This window comes from Schistocerca americana, chromosome 11 (genome assembly GCF_021461395.2).
Source record: "Schistocerca americana isolate TAMUIC-IGC-003095 chromosome 11, iqSchAmer2.1, whole genome shotgun sequence".
NCBI lineage: Eukaryota > Metazoa > Arthropoda > Insecta > Orthoptera > Acrididae > Schistocerca > Schistocerca americana.
Genome location: NC_060129.1, coordinates 195,521,008 through 195,541,261, shown reverse-complemented (window position 1 = coordinate 195,541,261; position 20,254 = coordinate 195,521,008). Strand labels below are relative to the sequence as shown.

The following is a 20,254-nucleotide window of genomic DNA, read 5'->3' as shown; positions in this document are numbered from 1 at the left end:
GAGAGAAAAAAAAAAAAAAAAAAAGAAACTCGTCAGGTCAGGTTTTCTTTGACTTTGAAGTATAACTTCATCATGAATACGTGCCTGAGGGACAAATTGTTAATAGGTGGTACTATCGAGACGTGTTGCGGCGCGTGCCAGAAAATGTGAGAAGGAAACGGCCTGAAATGTGCGAGACAATTCGTGGCTTTTCCAACACGATAACGCAGCCTCAGATTCATCGCTGTTGGTCCGTGACTGTTGCACAAAAAAACGAAATCACTGTACTGCCTCATCCTGCGTACTCTCCAGATCTGGCTCCTGCCGATTTTTTTTTTTTTTTTATTTCCAATGTTGAAAATCCTGCTGAAAGGACGAAGATTCGCAACGATAGACTAAATCAAAGAAAATTCGGAGACGGCGCTTCGAGTGATCCAGCAAAAGGCGTAACGAGACTATTTCCGGAAGCGGAAACGGCGTTGGGACCGATGTATCCACTGTTGAGGAGAGTATATCGAAGGAGAACATGCACAGAAAAATTTTGTGGACAGAGCTCCGGAATTCTTTTTGAACAGACCTCTTATATCCATCAGCGTGGGAGTACACAGACAGACTGCCACAAAGTCACGCATATAAAGACTGGAACTGCAAAATCCTTTGAAACGCGGTATATTACATTCGTCAGGAGAAACAAACAGCAATATATCTCTTTTTGTACTTGTATAAGCCAATTGAGAAGGCGATCCAATGGCGCGTAACTACACTGCCCGCCTCATCAGTGCAAAAGCTATCGAGACAAATTACAAAATAAATACGTAATTAAGAAGTGTCCATGCCAGGGAACTGACTGATCCTAACTGACAATAAAGTTTTTGTTTCAGTTCATTAATATTGAGGCTCTACGTTTCATTTCTCATAATGCAAGTTCAAATGGCTCTGAGTACTATGGGGCTTAACATCTGAGGTCATCAGTCCCCTAGAACTGACAACTACTTAAATCTAACTAGCCCAAGGACATCACACACATCCACGCCTGAGGCAGGATTCGAACCAGCGACCGTAGCAGTCGCGCGGATCGGGACTGAAGCGGCTAGAATCGCTCGGCCATCGCCGCCTGCAAAATATGTTTACTTTTTACAGTTTTTCAATAAACAAAACACACTGATGATGGGACAGAGGTGCCGAAAGATCTTTGGCTAGCACGAAAAAAAAGTGTTTTGCATAAAATGCACAACCTGTACCGAATAATCATTTTTTTTCAGTAACTGCACGTGCAGAAATGCAGCAGTAATAAGTTCTACGACAAAAAATGACACACGACAAAGCAGTTATCTGAATGTGACGGAAATCGGTAGATGTGATATACATGTACAGAAAAACAAATGATTACAATTTCAGAAAATCACAACGATGTATTCAAGAGAAAAAAAAAAGAGTACTCCGACTTCAGGCGACAAATGGCTCATCGGGACCATCCGACCGCCGTGTCATCCTCACTTGAGGACGCGGATACGAGGGGCGTGTGGTCAGCACACCGCTCTCCCAGTCGTTACGATGGTTTTCTGTGACTCGAGCCGCTACTATTCGGTCGAGTAGCTCGTCAAATAGCATCACGAGGGTCAGTGCACCCCGAAAGTTGGCAACAGCGCATGGCTGCCCAGATGGTCACCCATCCAAGAACTAGTCGCGCCCGACAGCGCTTAACTTCGGTGATCCCACGGGAACCGGTGTATCCACTGCGGCAAGGGCGTTGCCATTCAAGAGAAAGAGCTCCACTAAATTGATCAAGTCAATAGAGTGTTGGTCCAAAAATGGTTCAAATGGCTGTGAGCACAATGGGACATCTGAGGTCATCAGTCCCCTAGAACTTAGAACTACTTGAACCTAACTAACCTAAGGACATCACACACACCCACGCCCGAGGCAGGATTCGAACCTGCGACTGTACCGGTCGCCCGGTTCCAGACTGAAGTGCCTAGAACCTGCTGGGGTGTTGGTCCACCTCTGTGCCGCAAGCAGTCATTCGGCTTGGCACTGTTTGGTAAGAACTGTTGGATGTTCTCCTCAGGGGTATCGTGCCAAATTCTGTCAAAGTGTCGCGTTGTTGTTGTTGTTGTGGTCTTCAGTCCTGAGACTGGTTTGATGCAGCTCTCCATGCTACTCTATCCTGTGCAAGCCTCTTCATCTCCCAGTACCTACTGCAGCCTACATCCTTCTGAATCTGCTCGGTGTATTCATCTCTTGGTCTCCCTCTACGATTTTTACCCTCCACGCTGCCCTCCAGTACTAAATTCGTGATCCCTTGATGCCTCAAAACATGTCCTACCAACCGATCCCTTCTGCTAGTCAAGTTGTGCCACAAACTTATCTTCTCCCCAATCCTATTCAATACCTCCTCATTAGTTACGTGATCTAGCCACCTTATCTTCAGCATTCTTCTGTAGCACCATATTTCGAAAGCTTCTATTCTCTTCTTGTCCAAACTAGTTATCGTCCATGTTTCACTTCCATACATGGCTACACTCCATACAAACACTTTCAGAAACGACTTCCTGACGCTTATATCTATACTCGATGTTAACAAATTTCTCTTCTTCAGAAACGATTTCCTTGCCATTGCCAGTCTACATTTTATATCCTCTCCACTTCGACCATCATCAGTCATTTTACTCCCTAAATAGCAAAACTCCTTTACTACTTTAAGTGTCTCATTTCCTAATCTAATTCCTTCAGGATCACCCGATTTAATTTGACTACATTCCATTATCCTCGTTTGCTTTTGTTGATGTTCATCTTATATCCTCCTTTCAAGACACTGTCCATTCCGTTCAGCTGCTCTTCCAAGTCCTTTGCTGTCTCTGACAGAATTACAATGTCATCGGCGAACCTCAAAATTTTTACTTCTTCTCCATGAATTTTAATACCTACTCCGAATTTTTCTTTTGTTTCCTTTACTGCTTGCTCAATATACAGATTGAATAACATCGGGGAGAGGCTACAACCCTGTCTCACTCCTTTCCCAACCACTGCTTCCTTTTCATGCCCCTCGACTCTTATAACTGCCATCTGGTTTCTGTACAAATTGTAAATAGCCTTTCGGTCCCTGTATTTTACCCCTGCCACCTTCAGAATTTGAAAGAGAGTATTCCAATCAACATTGTCAAAAGCTTTCTCTAAGTCTACAAATGCTAGAAACGTAGGTTTGCCTTTTCTTAATCTTTCTTCTAAGATAAGTCGTAAGGTTAGTATTGCCTCACGTGTTCCAACATTTCTACGGAATCCAAACTGATCTTCCCCGAGGTCCGCTTCTACCAGTTTTTCCATTCGTCTGTAAAGAATTCGCGTTAGTATTCTGCAGCTGTGACTTATTAAACTGATAGTTCGGTAACTTTCACATCTGTCAGCGCCTGCTTGTCGCGTTAGAAAGTCAAAATCCCGATATGGTTGGAGAGCCCTGCCCATAATGCTGCAAACTTCCTTAATTGGGGAGAGACCCGGCGACCTTGCTGGCCATGGTACGGTTTGGCAAGCAGTAGAAACTCCCGCTGTGTGCGGGCGGGCATTATCTTGCTGAAATGTAAGCATAGGATAGACCGACCTGGATGGCAACAAAATGGGGCTGTGTTGTAAAGGTGCTGCAGAAGACAACCAAACGTGGTCTGCTATAAAATAAAATGGCATACCAGGTGGTTGTCTGGTGGTATGGCGGGCGACAGTCTTTGGCCTGGAATCTAATTCACTGGAGTAAAAATGTCTTTGGTGACGAGTCTCGCTTGGAACTGAGACCCGACAACCAGTTAACATGTGTGTGGAGACGCCCCGGATGTGTTGGGATACCAAATTGAGAACGTCTGGAGCTCTCCAACCACCTCGGACTTCTGATGATCTGTCGCGGCAACTGGACAGAATGTGGCACAATATCTCCCACGAGGACATCCAACAACTCCATCAGTCAACTGCTGAGTCGAGTAACTGCTTGCATAAAGGCCAGAGGTGGACCAACACATTACTGACTTGCTCAAATTGTGACCCCTCTTTCTCTCGAATAGAGCATCCAGTTTTCCTGAAATTCTAATCATTTGCTTTTGTGTTCATGCGCATCACATCTGCCGATTTCCGTCCCGTTAGGATAATTCCTTCCTGGTGCGCCCTTTTTTTCTTGTCTTGCAGTGTATCCTAACTAGTATATCTGTAGTCAACAATAGTCACCTCTCATTTCCTTAAGTTTCTGTTTTGTTACCAGGGAATAGGTAAGAAGGTAAACATAATGTCCTGCGTCCTGACCCTACACGGGCTAATCGTCGACGACCGACCGCTGTGTCCTCCTCCGCCGCCTGCAGCCAGTATCACTCGGTCGAGAAGCTCAAGAGATTGGGTACACCCCATACCAGGCTTCCAACCAAGGCAAAATCTCCAACAGTAGCGAATATCGAACCCGCGTCCTCCACATGCCAGTAATTCTAGCTAACAAGTCAGTTTCAATTTTTTTTCATCAAAACCATCTCTCAGTGCACCTTCTCTTTCTTACAGAACTCTGTTCTTGAGGTCAGAAGCTGCAAAGTTCACCATAAAGTCTGCACTACACGACATACCAGAGGTGAAGATGTCTCGTGCAGACGGCCTACCACCTAGAGGCGGTTTATCGGCCGCGCAAAAATAGGAACGCTTCTATACTGACGTGCATCGGCGCATGCGCAGTAGGAGAAGCGCATGCGCGCCACTTTGTGTGCTATAAAATGCTCAAAACATCATTTCGATATCCTGAACCCTTCACGAAATAAATAGGGTGGAAGATACAGTTGCCCTCTAGCAAAACTACGGTTCGGTAGCTTTGCCACACTACATAAATGACGTAGTCAGCGACAGGAATACCAGTAGTATTCAAAATTGGCTCTGAGCACTATGGGACTTAACATCAGATGTCATCAGTCCCCTAGAACTCTTTTTTTTTTTGGTCGTCAGTCTACTGACTGGTTTGATGCGGCCCGCCACGAATTCCTTTCCTGTGCTAACCTCTTCATCTCAGAGTAGCACTTGCAACCTACGTCCTCAATTATTTGCTTGACGTATTCCAATCTCTGTCTTCCTCTACAGTTTTTGCCCTCTACAGCTCCCTCTAGTACCATGGAAGTCATTCCCTCACGTCTTAGCAGATGTCCTATCATCCTATCCCTTCTCCTTATCAGTGTTTTCCACATATTCCTTTCCTCTCCGATTCTGCGTAGAACCTCCTCATTCCTTACCTTACCAGTCCACCTAATTTTCAACATTCGTCTATAGCACCACATCTCAAATGCTTCGATTCTCTTCTGTTCCGGTTTTCCCACAGTCCATGTTTCACTACCATACAATGCTGTACTCCAGACGTACATCCTCAGAAATTTCTTCCTCAAATTAAGGCCGGTATTTGATATTAGTAGACTTCTCTAGGCCAGAAATGCCTTTTTTGCCATAGCGAGTCTGCTTTTGATGTCCTCCTTGCTCCGTCCGTCATTGGTTATTTTACTGCCTAGGTAGCAGAATTCCTTAACTTCATTGACTTCGTGACCATCAATCTTGATGTTAAGTTTCTCGCTGTTATTTCTACTACTTCTCATTACCTTCGTCTTTCTCCGATTTACTCTCAAACCATACTGTGTACTCATTAGACTGTTCAAAAATGGTTCAAATGGCTCTGAGCACTATGCGGCTTAACGTCTGAGGTCATAAGTCGCCGAGAACTTAGAACTACTTAAACCTAACTAACCCAAGGACATCACACACATCCATGCCCGAGGCAGGATTCGAATCTGCGACCGTAGCGGTCGCGCGGTTCCAGACTGTAGCGCCTAGAACCGCTCGGCCACCTCGGCCGGCCCAGTAGTATTGGTAGCATTGCTAGGGAAAGACACATACACTGAAGCGCCAAAGTAACTGGTACAGCCATGCGTATTCAAATACAGAGATACGTAAACAGGCAGAATACGGCGCTGCGGTCGGCAACGCCTGTATAAGACAACAAGTGTCTGGCGAAGTTATTAGATCGGTAACTGCCGCTACAATGGCAGGTTGTCAAGATTTAAGTGAGTCTGAACGTGGTGTTATAGTCGGCGCACGAGCGATGGGACACAGCATCTCCGAGGTAGCGATGGAGTGGCGACTTTCCCGTACGGCCATTTCACGAGTGTACCCTGAATATCAGGAATCCGGTAAAACATCAAATCGCCGACATCACTGCGGCTGGAAAAAGATCCTCCAAGAACGGGACCGACTGCAGACGGAAGAGAATCGTTCAACGTGACAGAAGGGCAACCTTCCGCAAACTGCTGCAGATTTTAGCGTGTGAACCGTTCCATGAAACATCATTGATATAGGCTTTTGGAGCCCATGGCCCATTCGTATACTGGATCAGGGGTCCCGGTTTCAATTCCCGGCCGGGTTGGGGATTTTCTCTGCCTGGGGACTGGGTGTTTGTGTTGTCCTCATCATTTCATCGTCATCTTCTTCATCAAAATTCAAATGGTTCAAATGGCTCTGAGCACTATGGGACTTAACATCTGAGGTCATCAGTCCCCTAGAACTTAGAACCACTTAAACCTAACTAGCCTAAGGACAGCACACAACACCCAGTCATCACGACGCAGAGAAAATCCCTGACCCCGCCGGGAATCGAACCCGGGAACCCGGACGCGGGAAGCGAGAACGCTACCGCACGACCACGAGCTGCGGACTCTCTTCTTCATCATTTCTGACAGTCACTACATTGGATTGTGGAAAAAATGGACTGTGTAAAAGTTGGGACTTTGTACAGCCGCTGATGCGAGTGCCCCACAAACCAAACATCATCATCATCATCATCATCCACTCGTATAACCTTGATGACTGCACGACAGAAAGCTTCACGCCTTGCCTTGGCCCGGCAACACCGACATTGGACTGTTGATGACTGGAAACATGTTGCCTTGTCAGATGAGTCTTGTTTCAAATTCTATCATGCGGATGGACGTGTAGCGGTGTGGAGACAACCTCGTGAATCCTTGGACATGTCAGCAGAGGATTGCTCAAGCTGGTGGAGGCTATGTAATGGTGTGGGGAGTCTGCAGTTGGAGTGATATGGGACCCCTGATATGTCTAGATACGACTCTGACAGGTGACACGTACGTAAACATCCTGTCTGATCACCTGCATTTCATGTCTACTGTGCTTTCCGACCAACTTGCGCAATTCCAGCAGGCTGACACCCCACACGTCCACAATTGCTACAGAGTGACTCCAGGAACAGTCCTCTGACTTTTAAACACTTCCGCTGGCCACCAAACTCCTCAGATATGAACATACCTGAGCGTATCTGCGTTGCCTTGCAATATGCTGTTCAGAAGAGATCTCCACCCCCTCGTACTCTTATGTATTTAATGAGAGTCCTGAAGGATTCATGGTGTCAGTTCCCTCCAGCGGTACCTCAGACATTAGTCGAGTCCATGTCATGTCTTGTTGTGGCACTTCTGCATTCTCGCTTGGGTGCTACACGATATTAGGCTGGTCTACCTGTTTCTTTGGCTCTTCAAAGAAAAAAAAAAAAATGGTTCACATGGCCCTGAGCACTATGGGACTCAACATCTGAGGTCATCAGTCCCCTAGAACTTAGAACTACTTAAACCTAACTAACCTAAGGACATCACACACGTCCACGCCCGAGGCAGGATTCGAACCTGCGACCGTAGCAGTCGCGCGGTTCCAGACTGTAGTGCCTAGAACCGCTCGGCCACTCCGGCCGGCTTTGGCTCTTCAGTGTAAATGAATGTGTAACAGAAAAACAGCGGCGACGACTTCTTTGTTTTTTGTTTGTTTGTTTGTTCCGTACATAATTATAGCCGCACATCGCTCACTGTTAGGCTATTGTGTATTTGATATCGCTACAAAATATACAGTACATCTTGTATCCAATAGCAATTAGTTACTGGCGTAACTTCTGCGCTTTAATGTAACCGAAACAATTACTTTTGATGCAAACATAGTTTAGATCCACAAACATAAAAAATCTTGACAATTATTGATATTATTTTCTACTCAATAGAAAGTTCCTCATCATGATCAAAAATAAGGGTTTCGCGTTATTATAGGTAAGTGCGAAAGTTTTGAAATGTTTTATGTAAGCTGGACCAAGCATCGAAGTGATGTTTGATATTTAGTTACGCGTTTCTTATTCTTAATTTTACTTTTTTTTCAGGAGATTGTGGTTTCTAGTGGCATGTGATAAGACTGTATTTGTTTATTTCCAGTACAATATGCCTTTATTTCACTTTCCAAATCAAGAATTTTCGATTAAAATCTGAATTAAATATTGACAATTCCAATTTTGCTATAAAAACTGTTTATTTATAAATAACAGAGAGAGGAGGATTACTAAGTAGAACAAAAATGTTCTGTAGGTTATGCTGTCTCTTATACGAGGGTAAGTCAATTATCATCCGCAAAGTAGTTACAAAATTTTATTGTAATCAAATAGGAAACTTAACAAGAACATCTTTTTTCGACATAGTGTCCTTGGTCCATTGTTGTACAAGCTTCCTGATGCCCTCATAAAAGAAGGTTCTCGGTTGAGCTGCGAGCCAGGAATGCGCCGCTTCTTTCGCTGCTTCGTCCGAGGCAAATCGACGGCCCCTTAATGCCTGTCTGAGTGGACCAAACAAGTGACAGTCAGAAGGAGCAAGATCGGGACTATACGGAGGATGATCCAGCACTTCAAATTTGAGTTTCTGGAGTGTTTTAGCAGTGTGGGCAGCAGTATGCGGACGGGCATTGTCGTGGAACAACACAATATCTTTTGACAGCTATCCTCAGCATTTGTTTCAAATTGCAGGCTTCAGCCTGGCAGTAAGCATCTCACTGTTACGTACACTGTTTACTGTTGTGCCCCTTTCCCCATAATGTTCCAGTACTGCACCTTGCGCGTCCGTCCCAAAAAACTGTTTTCCTGCGGATGGTTGGGTCTTGAACTTTTTCTTGGACGGCGAATTTGGATGTTTCCATTCCATACTCTCCGGCTCGTAATGGTGCATCCATGTTTCGTCACCAGTAATGATCCTGTCTAAGAAGTTGTCCCCTTCGTCACCACAGCGATCCAAATGCTTTTTTTGCAGCTGTCCAAGCGCGTTTGTTTATGCAACTGTGTGAGTTGCTTTGGGACCCATCTTGCACAAACTTTATGGAACCCTAGTCTGTTGTGGATGATTTCGCAGGCAGAACCGTGACTAATTTGCAGACGATGTGCCACTTCGTCTGTCTAAGAGAATCATTTCACGTGAACGCTCAATGGTTTCTTCATTTGTGGCGGTAAACGGTAGTCCGGCTCCTTCATCATTGCGTAACACTTGTGCGACCGTTTCGGAATTTTTCAATCCATTCGTAGACACTCGGTTGTGGCAAAACACTGTTCCCGTACTGTACCGAGAGTCTTCGATGAATCTCGGCCCCCGATACGCCTCCCGACCACAAAAAACGGATCACTGAAGTTGCTCTTCTTTGGAGCAAATAGACAGCGGAGCAGCCATGTTTAACAGCACGGCAGCCATAACGAAACTAACCTAGCAAAAAAATGGTTCAAATGGCTCTGAGCACTATGGGACTCAACTGCTGAGGTCATTAGTCCCCTAGGACTTAGAACTAGTTAAACCTAACTAACCTAAGGACATCACACACATCCATGCCCGAGGCAGGATTCGAACCTGCGACCGTAGCGGTCTTGCGGTTCCAGACTGCAGCGCCTTTAACCGCACGGCCACTTCGGCCGGCACTAACCTAGCAGCTTGAAAATTGCAAAGATATTACAACAAATAAACATGAGCATGCGTCATCAACGTAAAACGGCAGTACTACCCAAATAAACAAAAATAAAAACCAAACTGCGGATAATAATTGACTTACGCTCGTATATGCTCGCTCAGTTTCTGGATGGTTGACTGCTTCCGGCTTCTAAGGCATATACGCTACTGGCCATTAAAATTGCTACACCACGAAGATGACGTACTACAGACGCGAAATTTAACCGACAGGAAGAAGATGCTGTGATATGCAAATGATTGGCTTTTCAGAGCATTCACACAAGGTTGGCGCCGGTGGCGACACCTATAACGTGCTGACATGGGGAAAGTTTCCAACCGATTTCTCATACACAAACAGCAGTTGACCGGCGTTGCCTGGTGAAACGTTGTTGTGATGCCTCGTGTAAGGAGGAGAAATGCGTACCATCACGTTTCCGACTTTGATAAAGGTCGGATTGTAGCCTATAGCGATTGCGGTTTATCGTATCGCGACATTGCTGCTCGCGTCGGTCGAGATCCAATGACTGTTAGCAGAATATGGAATCGGTGGGTTGAGGAGGGAAATACGGAACGCCGTGCTGGATCCCAACGGCCTCGTATCACTGGCAGTCGAGATGACAGGCATCTTATCCGCACGGCTGTAACGGATCTCGATCCCTGAGTCAACAGATGGCGACGTTTGCAAGACAACAACCATCTGCACGAACAGTTCGACGACGTTTGCAGCAGCACGGACTATCAGCTCGGAGACCGTGGCTGCGGTTACCCTTGACGCTGCATCACAGACAGGAGCGCCTGCGATGGTGTACTCGACGACCAACCTGGGTGCACGAATGGCAAAACGTCATTTTTTCGGATGAATCCAGGTTCTGTTTACAGCATCACGATGGTCGCATCCGTGTTTGGCGACATCGCGGTGAACGCACATTGGAAGCGTGTATTCGTCATCGCCATACTGGCGTATCACCCGGCGTGATGGTACGGGGTGCCATTGGTTACACGTCTCGGTCACCTCTTGTTCGCATTGATGGCACTTTGAACAGTGGACGCTACATTTCAGATGTGTTACGACCCGTGGCTCTACCCTTCATTCGATCCCTGCGAAACCCTACATTTCAGCAGGATAATGCACGACCGCATGTTGCAGGTTCTGTACGGCCCTTTCTGGATACAGAAAATGTTCGACTGCTGCCCTGGCCGGCACATTCTGCACATCTCTCACCAATTGAAAATGTCTGCTCAATGGTTGCCGAGCAACTGGCTCGTCACAATACGCCAGTCACTACTCTCGATGAACTGTGGTATCGTGTTGAAGCTCCATGGGCAGCTGTACCTGTACACGCCATCCAAGCTCTGTTTGACTTAATGCCCAGGGGTATTGAGGCCGTTATTACGGCCGGAGGTGTTTGTTCTAGGTACTGGTTTCTCAGGAACCATGTACCCAAATTGCGTGAAAATGTAGTCACATGTCATTTGTAGTATATTTGTCCAATGAATACCCGTTTATCATCTGCATTTCTTCTTGGTGTAGCAATTTTAATGGCCAGTAATTTAGTAACACACTGATCCCATACGCAAACAAAGCGATCGAAATGAGATAACGCCCAAAAGATATGCAACACGCCTAACTTGCAGGTATGACGGATATGATAATTGACCAAACCTAGTACCGCAGCCTGCGCTAGGAGTTCAACGAGTGTAGTGGTTACGTCTTGCGTGAGAGAGAAACAGAGAGAGAGAGAGAGAGAGAGCTGGTACTATTCGCTGCCAAACCAACTCACAACAGCTGCGCCCACATGTTACGTGCGTGTGTTCGAGTGTGTTTGGCGTGTTTGTGGTGTTTGAGCCGAACACACGCTCGCTAACCGCCCGTAAGACATCACTCCCTGCGCCGCCACCGCCACACAAACTCAGCTCATCTGTCTGCCGGCGAGTTTGTTTGTTTATTCGTCTGTTTGTTTTCGCTGGTCCGCTGCTGACATCTGAAACACCGAGCAGGCGAGACGGAAAATTGAGGGGCCTGCCGCAGCCGTCATCGCCTTGTAAAGCGACCTCTTGGAAATCAGTTAAAGGCAGGTCAACAGGTACATCCAGACTTCTTACTTTTATGAAGGTAGAATGAAACAATCTGGGGATTCAAGAATCTCTGACGGTTATGCCAGCTACATGAATGTTTCCATTGTCTCTCCGGGTAGCGTGTTTCCACTTACATACCACTTCAGCCCATCCAGTTACTGCATGAACCACGACCAGGGTTGCCACCTTTTTTCAGTGAAATACGTACTTTATTGCAAGGAGAGTTGAATTACATGTACCTGTTGTACCAGTATGAAATGGGCGTTTTTTTGTGAAAATGAAACACTAATTTTGAACTGAAAAGTAAAAACATTTTATTCAAACTACTGACTTTACGAATTTAAAACTCTGCAACGACAAAAGGCAGAGCTAAGCACTATCTGTCGGCGAATTAAGGGAGCTATAAAGTTTCATTTAGTTGTACATTTGTTCGCTTGAGGCGCTGTTGACTAGGCGTCAGCGTCAGTTGATGCTAAGATGGCGACCGCTCAACAGAAAGCTTTTTGTGTTATTGAGTACGGCAGAAGTGAATCGACGACAGTTGTTCAGCGTGGGGCACTGAGAATCCGCGGGAAACAACTCAGTATGAACGTGACTCGCCTAAGGTGAACGTTTTCTGTGCCATTTCAGCCAATAAAGTTTTTGGTCCCTTTTTCTTCGAAGGTGCTACTGTAACTGGACTACAGTATCTGGAGATGTTAGAGAATTGGCTGTTCCCTCAGCTCGAACATGAAGCACAACAATTCATATTTCAGCAGGATGGAGCGCCACCACATTGGCACTTATCTGTCCGTAACTACCTGAACGTCAACTACCCGAGGCGATGGATCGGCCGCCAGGCAGCCCGTGACAGAGCACTTCATCACTGGCCTCCAAGAAGCCCTGATCTTACCCCCTGCGATTTTTTCTTATGGGGGTATGTTAAGGATATGGTGTTTCGGCCACCTCTCCCAGCCACCATTGATGATTTGAAACGAGAAATAACAGCAGCTATCCAAACTGTTACGCCTGATATGCTACAGAGAGTGTGGAACGAGTTGGAGTATCGGGTTGATATTGCTCGAGTGTCTGGAGGGGGCCATATTGAACATCTCTGAACTTGTCTTTGAGTGAAAAAAAACCTTTTTAAATACTCTTTGTAATGATGTATAGCAGAAGGTTATATTATGTTTCTTTCATTAAATACGCATTTTTAAAGTCGTGGTATTCTTTTTGAATCACCCTGTATTTTAACCACCTTTCTGGCAATTTGTGGACACCACGCCAATAGAAATGTGTTCGTCTTTTGAAGCAAACCAATCAGACACCCAATTTTCGACTTCTTCGTAGGAATCGAAGTGTTCCTCAGCCAATGCGTGTCCCATTGATGAAAACAAATGGTAGTCGGAAGGTGCCAAGTCTGGCGAATACGGCGGGTGGGGTACCAGCTCCCAGCCGAGTGTTTTGATTGTATCCTGAACTAGTTTTGCTTTGTGTGCAGGTGCATTGTCGTGTACAAAAATTACTTTGCCATTTCTTCTGGCCCATTCTGGTCTTTTTTCGATCAATGCATAGTTAAAATTGATTTGTTGTCTGTAGCGATTAGTATTCACAGTTTCACCGGGTTTTAAAAGCTCATGATACACCACACCTTTCTGATCCCAGCAAACACAGAGCATTCTCTTCTTGCCGAATTGATCTGGTTTTGCAGTCGATGTTGACGGTTGTCTCGGATTAACGCACGATTTTTCCCGTTTAGTATTCTTAAAATAAATCCATTTTTCATGGCCAGTAACAATTCAATGTAAAATTGATTTTCTTTCATGTCTTTGAAGCAAAATTTGACAAATGATTTTTCGGTTTTCCACCTGTCTTTCGTTCAATTCATGTGGCACCCATTTTCCACACTTTTGGATCTTTCCCAAAGCTTTCAAACGGTCAGAAATCGTTTGTTGTGCAACATTTAGCATTGCTGCCATTTTCTTCTGACTCAAAGTATCATCTTCATCCAATATTGCTTGCAATTCGGCGCCTTCGAACTTTTTTGGTGGTCTTCCACGCTCTTCATTTCTTACATCAAAATCATTATTTCTGAACAGTTGAAACCATCTTTTGCACGTCGCTTCTGATAAGCGCACGATCACCATATGCCTCGACAAGCATTCGATGCGACTCTGCAGCACTTTCTTCAAATGAAAACAAAAACTTAATGCTTCCCGCAAATCATCACTTTCTGGTACAAAATTCGACATTGTTAACATGACGAAAACATATGATGTTGTTCGTTCCATGACTTGATGTATACTGAATATCTTTGACACATGTGATACCAACCAAACAAAGAAAAATTAAGGCTCGTTCACAACAAATGTTCCCTATCGACACATTTGCGTCTTAACGCTCATTTCATACCGGTACACCTGGTAGACAGACTGTAAATTTTAAGTTGACCATCCAGAATAACTTGAAAAATAAGCTTCACACGAAAAAATGTGTAGAATCGAAAGCTGATTATTTTCGAGGGTGATGCTAAAATTTAAAATTAAAAAAAAATTCAGATGGGAACCCCCATTTTTTATTGAAGAATCAAATTCTCCATAAAAAAAACTACGTAAATTTTAATGCTAAAAAATATATCGGCTCAACCACTTGTTTACAGTGTAAAACCTGTTAAAACTTGCTAAAATGGAACTTGCACCAGGCACAATAAAATTGATAATAAAATTAAAACATCGTGGCTGCATCTTTTACTTTTTATTATTCTTACGGTGGAAGCTTGACTTCCGAAACGCGTCAATCTTAGTGTTTCACACTATAAACAAGTGGTTGAGGCGATATATTTTTTAACATTGCCATTCACAACCACGACCTCCCATCCAGTATGGATAAAATTAAAGTACGTAAATTTTGTCTTAAAACATTTTTTTTTTTTTTTTTATTCTTCGTAGTTGGCGCTGTAATTCAAGAAAAGCCATGTTGTAAATTTTGCGTGGAAAATGGTAACGGATAAATAAAAAATTCTTAGTTACTCCATAAATTTTGATTCGCTAAAACTAAAACTCTGCCACTGTCCCCATAGGGTGGGGTTTGAGGGAGAGGAATTACAGTCTTACAAATGTTGACCCAAATATTAATTTTTTCCGCAGATTAGGATTGAGTCGACATTTGTAAAACTGTAATTCTTCTGCCCCGAAACCCCACCCTATGGGCAGAGAGAGAGAGAGAGAGAGAGAGAGAGAGAGAGAGAGAGTTGTAGTTTTAGTGAATCAAAATTTACGAAGTAAATATGTATTTTTTTCCACGTAAAAATGAGAACATGGATTTTCTTGAATTACAGCGCCGACTACCAAGAATCAAAACAAATGTTTAAGACAAAATGTACTTTGTTTTCTATGTAGAATCTGATTCTGTAATAAAAAATGGGGTTTCCCATTTGAAATTTTAAAGTTGCCTCCCGCCCCAGCCCCCCAGGGGGCTGGCTGGGGCGGCGGGCTAATTTTAGCACCAGCAGATGTCCCCCTCGAAAATAATCAACTTTGGATTCTACACATTTTTTCGTGTGAAGCTAATTTTTTCTAGTTATTCTGGTTTGTCAACTTAAAATTTAGAGCCAGTATATCTAAAAATCACGATTTCCAAAATTTATGTATTTATTTACTTAAATGCCGGCCGGAGTGGCCGTGCGGTTCTAGGCACTACAGTCTGGAGCCGAGCGACCGCTACCGTCGCAGGTTTCGAATCCTGCCTCGGGCATGGATGTGTGTGATGTCCTTAGGTTAGTTAGGTTTAATTAGTTCTTAGTTCTAGGCGACTAATGACCTCCGAAGTTAAGTCGCATAGTGCTCAGAGCCATTTGAACCATTTGATCCATTTACATAAATGAAGACCATGTATGTAAACAATCGTAAGGGACATTGTACGAGAAACTGAGTTATTGCATGCAAAGCATGGTACAGTACCTGACGTACTTTGTTCATGTTAACTGACCACGATAAAGCGAGAAATGGCAGCTCTATCTCCAATTTCAGATCCTGTGCATGTAAAACAGCGGTAAGTGCTAAAAATATGGATGCCAGTAGCACTAACGAGTGAGTGGTTCGTGCCAGTATAATGCTTTCCAGGGGCGATTTTTACGAAACAGGATGATGAGCATAGGTGGGACTGAGATAAAGATCCTGAATACGTTCCTGGACGAAAATCTGCTTCAAAAGTTGTTGCTAATCAGGCAAGCGACAGTAATTATTTAAGCATGTACACAGTGCTGTGCCCCTTGCCAATGTTCACGTAAATCTGAGTGACAGTTTGATCGTACAAATGTTAAGACCGATCCTTAACATTGGTTACTTGCTGTGAAGGGCAACGATAACATTAAACTTATGTTGTGCTGAATCACAGATTAATTTTTGAGCTCAGAATGAGACTTTCACTCTGCAGCGGAGTGTGTGCTGATATGAAACTTCCTGGCAGATTAAAACTGTGTGCCCGACCGAGACTCGAACTCGGGACCTTTGCCTTTCGCGGGCAAGTGCTCTACCATCTGAGCTACCCAAGCACGACTCACGCCCCGTCCTCACAGCTTTACTTCTGCCAGTACCTCGTCTCCTACCTTCCAAACTTTACGGAAGCTCTCCTGCGAACCATGAAGAACTAGCACTCTTGAAAGAAAGGATATTGCGGAGACATGGTAGAGCACTTGCCCGCGAAAGGCAAAGGTCCCGAGTTCGAGTCTCGGTCGGGCACACAGTTTTAATCGGCCAAGAAGTTTCAGTTTTTGAGATCGTTGTACTTCGTTATTGCAAAAAACTGTAACGCAAATCTTGTTATCAAAAAAACTCAAAAAATTCGGAACTTCTAAATTTGTATTTTTGTGAAATTTCACAGCAGTGGCTCGTTTACGACCCCATCAAGTTGTGAGTCAACGAGCATTTCGCTCTCATTGAAATATATGGCCGAAAGAGTCAGCCATCAGGAATTGTGAAACGAACCCTGTCGTCCAGGGCCGGATGCCACAAAGGGGCAGATTCAGTGCGAGATGGGGGAAGTCACAGTCTGTTGTCTATTGAGGCCTAAGCGCTGTAGTGTGCGAGTGAGACAGACGAGAACCTACGTCATAGGGAGACCCAGTAGAAGACGTCTGTGGCCGAAGAGACGTAGCAGTGTTAAATATGGCGGACCTAACATCGGCCATACAGGGAAACATCTATGGAAATTATTTAATTCTGTAGTAATGCAGGGAATTAAGTAATCTTAATCTGGCATTCTCCATAAATTTTCATGGTGATCCCAATAAAACCTGAATATTGAACATGTCTAAAATAGTTTCGGACTTACTGTCGAAGTGAAATTAACAGATTTTGTGACGAAGAGCTGAATGCTAGAATCTGAATGCTTTGGTCGATCTTACCGATCGACATTTCATATAGAAGCGCATCATTAAAATGACAAAGGTGTAAATATCAACGCTGTAATTTGATTTGTTTCAAAGATATAGTAAATTTAAATCATCAGTAGTTACAGTTACGCATGGTTACACGGTCACTTCTTGTTCGCACTGACGGCACTTTGAACAGTGGACGTCACATTCCAGATGTGTTACGACCCGTGGCTCTACCCTTTAATCGATCCCTGCGAAACCCTACATTTCAGCAGGATAATGCACGACCGCATGTTGCAGGTCCTGTACGGGACGCTCTGGATACAGAAAATGTTCGGCTGCTGCCGAAAACGTCTGGTCAATGGTGGCCAAGCAACTGGCTCGTCAAAATACGCCAGTCTCTACTCTCGGTGAACTGTGGTATCGTGTTGAAGCTGCATGGGCAGCTGTACCTGTACACGCCATCCGAGCTCTGTTTGACTCAATCCCCAGGCGTATCGAGGCCGTTATTACGGCCAGAGGTGGTTGTTCTGGGTACTGATTTCTCAGGATCTATGCACCCAAATTGCGTGAAAATGTAATCACATGTCAGTTGTAGTATAATATATTTGTCCAATGAATACCAGTTTATCATCTGCATTTCTTCTTGGTGTAGCAATTTCAATGGCCAGTAGTGTGTTTTGACAACATAAAATTCGGGTTTTTTTTCTCTTAAAATAAACCACTACCGGACAGCGTCTTGGGTTATAGTGGAGAACAAGATAACAAGGTGTTCGTTACGGACTTGCTTGTTTACACTTTGCGCGGCCGGACGAATGCGACTTTCAGCGAGCTCAAAAGTATTTTGATACAGCAGTTTGCTCCGTGAATTCGTGGACATTACTTGCGTCTTAGTCCTGATTTCTACTGATATTTACTTACAGTGATTAATTCAATACGACGACACGTAGGAATATTCCAGTGACTTTAGAAACGCCGTGAAAAATGCACTCGAGCAAGAACTGAAACAACCCAAGTCGCTCGTTTCTTTTGTTTTCTTTTTCTTTTTTCTTGTTTTTTTTTAAGTAACTTGTCAGCTCGTTAGTACATGGAAAAAAGTGTATAATAAAGACTGTCGAAAATAAGCCACGCAGTGGACGTCCAAGAAAGAACATCTCCTAAAGCCGATCATGTCATAAGAAAGTTGCCAAGAAGTGATGTTCGCAAGTCGGCTGTAATGATACAAAGAGAATTGAAAGAAAAATGTAACGTCGACATTGACGCTTGGGACTCTTTGGAGAACGTGTACGGAGACCGACGAAAAGTCAGCCTTTAGTGTCTACGAAAAACAGGAAGGTCTGTCTTGCGTTTTCAAAACGGTACACATCATGGTCAAGTTCAGACTGGTCTAAAATTCTGTGGAGAGACGAGAGCGAATTTAATTTAATGTCATCTGATGGTAGCAAATATGTTCGACGTCGTCTAAATACAAGACGTGACTTTCGGTACACGAATTCCCACGGTCAAATATGGGGGCGGCAGTGTCATGGTTTGAGGATGTTTCTCACGCCCTGGAGTTGAACCTGTAGCTCGAAGTGGAGATAACATGGATCGGTTCGTTTACGAAAAAGTTTTGAAGACTCAAATGCTACGATACGCAATACACCACTTACCAGCGGGATGGTATTTTCAACAAGATATCAATCCCAAGCAGAAGTCCAAGTATGTTAGTGATTTTTTTTTTTTTAACGCAAAAGAGTGAAGGTTTTGGACTGGCCGAGCCAATGTCCGGATTTGAATCCTATAGAACATCTGTGAGACGAGTTGGGGCGCAGAATAAGAATAAAAAATTATTCAAACAAAGACGCTTTCTTAAAGCTCTCAAAAATGAGTGGAATAAAAATTCCGATGGATCGATTCCAAAAGCAGGTCGACTCGATGCCGGCGCGGTGTGAGGTTGACACAGAAGCCAACGGATATCCTGCTAGATGTTGATTCTCTTAGGACGGTAGATGATAATTGGATGTTTCTTTCAACGATATTAAAATACTTTTGGTCCACCATCATCCTGACAATTTTATATACACAGGGTGAGTCACCTAACGTTACCGCTGGATATATTTCGTAAACCACATCAAATACTGACGAACCGATTCCACAGACCGAACGTGAGGAGAGGGGCTAGTGTAATTGGTTAATACAAACCATACAAAAATGCACGGAAGTATGTTTTTTAACACAAACTGCATGGGGGCTTAATTAAATATTAATGAAAATACTTTTTATTTTTAGTAGCTAACTGTCCGGTTACGCAGTCTCGTAAACGGTTGGCCCTGACTAGTTTTAGTACGCAATCTGACTGCATAGAATAACAACAAAGAATGAAAGAAAATTTCCGTTAACACAATTAATTAATTAAGTCCCCAGCAACTATAAAACCTACGAAACCAAAACACAAGTGTAATTGTTCTGTGTGTGGAAGTGTGATTCAACGTACACATCTGGCACGGTTCTTCTTCAATAAGACAAGAAATTTTAAATACCATTTATACTGAAGTAATTAAAAAAAATAGAAATACTATAATTGCGCAAGGAAAGCAGAATTACACTCTAATACAAGAACACAAGCCAGATGCTTTGTTGACTGAACCTGTAATGACGCATTATTTAAGACATTGAGATAATTAAAAAAAGGGAATTTTTTTACCTTCATATATATTGACGAAAAGCACTCTGATCATTACAATATCTCCATTCGAACAACATCTGCTGGCTAGCCCATCAAACAACTGCATAAAACATGGAACAAGCACTCCCTACTACAACATCTCAACACCGACTCACTACTACCACATCTCGACAAGCACTCTCTACTGCCACATCTCGACAAACACTTCCAGTGGAGGCGGCGCAATAAAACTCTTTGACCAATCTCTGGCGCTGTGGCTCAGTGTAGCCACCTTTCAAAACCTACGTTTTTTAAATGGAACCCCGTTAGTTTTGTTAGCACATCTGAACATATAAACTTTGTTGCATTGTAAAATGTTTATTACATCCGGAGATATTG

The 20,254-nt window shown here is 43.9% G+C and overlaps 1 protein-coding gene and 1 pseudogene across 1 annotated transcript in view; both read right to left on the bottom strand.

The window, feature by feature from the left end:
* LOC124553543 (forkhead box protein F2-like) overlaps positions 1 to 20,254 on the bottom strand; it is a 375,196-nt gene that overhangs the window by 340,263 nt on the left and 14,679 nt on the right. The window lies entirely within an intron of this gene.
* On the bottom strand, positions 1,617 to 1,734 carry LOC124554269 (annotated as a pseudogene).